This window comes from Passer domesticus, chromosome Z, assembly GCF_036417665.1.
Source record: "Passer domesticus isolate bPasDom1 chromosome Z, bPasDom1.hap1, whole genome shotgun sequence".
Taxonomy (NCBI): Eukaryota; Metazoa; Chordata; class Aves; order Passeriformes; family Passeridae; genus Passer; species Passer domesticus.
The window spans coordinates 8,806,697-8,810,769 of NC_087512.1; the positions used below are offsets into that span (position 1 = coordinate 8,806,697).

Sequence of the window (4,073 nt, forward strand, 5' to 3'; positions counted from 1 at the left end):
CACATGCAGCAGTGGCTGTGTAAAATCTGCTCATTGCAGGGGCAGGGGCTGAAGAGGGGGAACCCAGGCTGGGCTTCCCAAGGGGGCTGCTGAGCTGAGGGAGGTGGCTGTGCATGGTGTGGGACCTGGCACCCCAAGGATTCATGTGAACAGAGTCAAGACAAATGGATGCACGGAGACAAAGCTGTGGCAGGGCTGGGCAGTGATGATAATGGCAAGGAACAGAATTTCATGCCAGGAAGTGGTGGACCACCACGAGGTGTTGAAGGTCATTTAAGTTTCCTTAAGCATTATTCCAAAATATTACTAAGGGACAGGTGTGAGTGAACATTTTATCTGAGAATCCTGGGGTGCTGTGCTCTACTTCCTGCTCCTTCCTGGTCCCGTGTGTGCATTAATTCCATCAGGCTCCCAGCAGGCTGCTCTGGCTCACCAAGGCAATGTGTGCCAGCTGAGACAGGTAACTCCAGGTGCTGCAGACAGGGTTAATGGCTCTGAGTCAGAAGAGGCTGTTCAGCTGCAAGTGAGGGGGTTAAAAACCTCAGCCAACAGCAACACAACTGTTTGCTCCTGCCTGCTGGCACTGACAGACCACTCTGTCAAAGCCACCCCACAACAGGAGCGCCACAGCTGTAGGGGGAGAGAAAAGCTGGGTCAGTATGCTGGGAGCTGTGCACATCCCTGCTTGGCATTTTCCTTTTACCTGAGACTCCGTGTCCCTTCTGCAAAATGGGAGTTTGCAGCTGAGCTTCCTCCTCCCCAGCCTTTTCCAGCTCAGTGTTCTCTATGGGGTACGTGGACAACCAAGGGTCCTGCTTTTTGCAGGGGTGAGTTTCCTGCTCCTCTCACTGGGCTGGAGGCAGCTGGGTGGGCTCTCCTTTGCCTAGTAAGGTGTGATATCACTCCACACCACAGGACCTTTCTGCCAGCAAGAACATTAGAAGGATTTCCTCTCCTCCACCCAGTGCCCGCTGCAATATCCCAGAAGCTTCTTGCTCTTCACATGCCCTCTCTCCTGCTGAGTGGGTTGAAACAGTGTGCTCCAAAATTGAGAGGGGAGGCACAGCAGCCCCCTGTGCACATCTCTACAGAGGCAGTGCTGGAGCAGATGCCTGTCCCTGAGGACACTGGGCAAGGTGAGCATGTCGTGCCTCATCCCCCAGGCACCAGTGTCATCTGCAGGAGTGAAACTTGGCAGGCAAGACACAAGGACAATTCAGAAAGGCAGGTGGTAAAATGTAATTTCAGATCCCATGCAGGCAAGAAAAGAGAAAAAAAAGACACTGAGAAGACTGAATTATTTGCTAGTTTGGAATGCTTAATTTTTCATCTTTTCTAGAGCATTTGCATAATATTTTCTTTTTTTTTTAATGTTTTTGTGCATGTAGGATTTTTTTCTGTTTTGTTTTAATTTTTTGCTTGAATTTTTTTTTTTTTTTAATGAAATGCTTTTTCATCTGTGCTACCTTGGCAGCCTGTGTTTGAGCATGAGCAAATTATTCTGTGCTTACTGCCGTCAGAAGATGCCAGCTCTTGGGAGCCTCACAATGGAATTGCAACAAAAGCCTTGGAAAAGGGAAGCCTGGTGACAGGGAGGTGACCGATCTGAGTGGTGCCACCACTGCCAGAGAGCAGGATTCCTGCACCCCGTGCAGCAGCCTGTGTGTATCCACAGCCTGTGTCATCCCTGCAGGGCCACGGGGTGTCCCTTTGGCTTTTCAGGCCGTGGGCTCAGGCAGGGGATGGTGCCCAGTGTGGCGTGGGTGGAGGTGCTGCTGAGCAGAGGCAAATCTTGCTGCTCCTTGGCTTATTCAGCGTTTCTCTTGATCAGAAAGTACTAAAGCTCAGAAACTCAGCAGAGGCTGTGCCAGAGTGTTTCAGCTGGTTATTGAGATCCCTTGCTAAACCCCTTCGGCACATCGTCAGGCTGACAAACACAAGCATTGCTGAAAAAAACGGAGACACTGCATTTGAAAATTGTGCTGAAACCCGGCGTTCAGCCTTCTCTGCAAGAAAATGTGATTAAACATCTCCTCTTTAGCTTGAAAACACTTGCCAAGTTTTATCTGAAAATTCATTACACCCTCTCTCCACATACGTTTTCCAATGAATGCACTATTTATCTCCATCCTATTAAAAAATATACATAAATATCTGTCTCTTGCTGTAACACCAGACTGCGGGGCTCATGTGTGGGTTCAGAGCCAGACTTGCTTTGAGCCTCTTCTTTCTCCTATGTGTCCATAATTGTGCTGGAAATCTCTGGATGATGGACTTCCAATCATGTCTTGGGGAAGGGAGAGGCCACTTCCCAAGGGAAAACTAAATAATTTCAAAAAGCCCAGAAAAGCCAAAAAAACCCCAAACCAACACAAACAAACCAGAAAAACAAACCAACCCAAAACCTCTTGGAAATAAAAATGTGTAATCTTCAGGCTCACTGGTTGCTTTGGAGCACCAGGGAAGTGATCCTTGGTGTCTAGCACTGAGCTATCCAAGTGCTTCAAGTCCTGATCTCCCCAACCAAACCCTCCTCCTAATGGGGAATATTTATCCTGCGTTGTCAGAAGTCTGCTCCAGGGTGGGAGCTAATATTAATTATATGACAAACACATCCTTGGGCAGTGATTTGCATGCGGCCTTACATCAAACAACTCAAGGTCCTATAAAAGAGGAGCGGAGTCTGCTCCTGCTCCCTGCTGCATACTGAATGAATCCAGGCATGATATTTGATTGCTGTGACCTTCAGGAAGGTCTGAGCCTGTTCCCAGCCCTTGCACACCCACACAGGTGACTGGCACAGGCTTGGCAGCCCATCCTGGTGGGGCTCTTCAAATAGTTGGGAGAACCTCTTGTGAAATACTGGGTGTGCAAAGGCACAGGGTGCCCCCAGCTGGGGTCTGCCTCCCTAAACCAGCATCATATTTACAGCTTCATCATCTGCAGAGAACAGCTGGTGCCTCATCCCGCTGCACACTCCGCAGTGTGACTCTCTAACTTGCAGTCTGATTTATGGAGTATGCCTTGCTTTACTCAGTAAAATTTATAAATGACACAAAAAAAAAATCAAATCAAACCCCCTCCCCCCAGCAAAAAAAAAAAAAAAAAAAACACCCCAACAAAAAAAAACCCAAAAAAAACCCTGAAAAAACCCGAAAATGGAAAGAAAAAGAAAGAATAAAAGTGGCCGAGCCTCTTTACTTCATGTTCCACCATCAGAACTGACAGGTAAAAGGGTAGATGGGAAAATACCTGCTGAGAATGAAGGAAGATCTACTAAACAGAGATCTATCTCCACTCCCCATGGGGTTATCAGTGCTGTGGCGATCTGAGTATGAAAATAACATATTGTCAGAGCCAGGTGCCAGCAGAGGAATAGCCTAGCTATACAGGGCCTCATAAAGAAACAAATCTGGGGTATTTGGAGCAGCCCAGCCAAGGGATATCTGATCCCTGAACTGCCTCTTATTTTGCTTATCCCTTTCATTACCCGTGGTTGCCTTTCACTGCCAGAAGACACGGAAACAGCACCGTGAAATCCTCTGGCTCAAGGGGATCGGTTTGGAGATGCTTGGGAAATATTACGATTTTTTTCTCCATTAAAAAAAAAAGAAAAAAAAAAGAAAAAAAAATTCTGATTTCTCAATACCAAAACTTGCCTTAGGGAATGGTTGGAATTGATGGATTTCCCAACTCTAAAAGTAATTGTTCCCAATACCTTTTGGAATTGTAAAACTAAGGGTCTCTGACTTCTTTCAGTGCTTACTTAGAAATGCAACCCCAGGGTAACAGAAATGTTTGAGGCGAGAGCAGAGCAGTCGACAATGGCAGTAGTGAAATACTTCAAGTGTGCCAAACCAGTCTTGAACGATTATTATTCCAGTTCTAGCCCAATCTGGAATAGACATTTTGTTTGTTTTCCTTTTTCTCATTCTTTCTATTTTTTTTTTAATCTTAAAAATGTTCACAGAATAGGAAAATAGCTCTGGGAGAGGCTCATGTTCTGCCAGAATCCTATCATTTCTGTGTGCACTCCATGGATAGGGTACCAGCAGGAAACTACTGGGAAAAAA

At 46.5% G+C, this 4,073-nt stretch overlaps 1 long non-coding RNA gene across 1 annotated transcript; it reads left to right on the top strand.

Moving 5' to 3' along the window:
* Positions 1-545: 545 nt before the first annotated feature.
* LOC135290443 (uncharacterized) lies at positions 546-2,631 on the top strand. Its single transcript, XR_010353213.1, has 2 exons — positions 546-1,136; positions 1,475-2,631. It is a non-coding gene; the product is annotated as an uncharacterized LOC135290443 (long non-coding RNA).
* Positions 2,632-4,073: the final 1,442 nt, after the last annotated feature.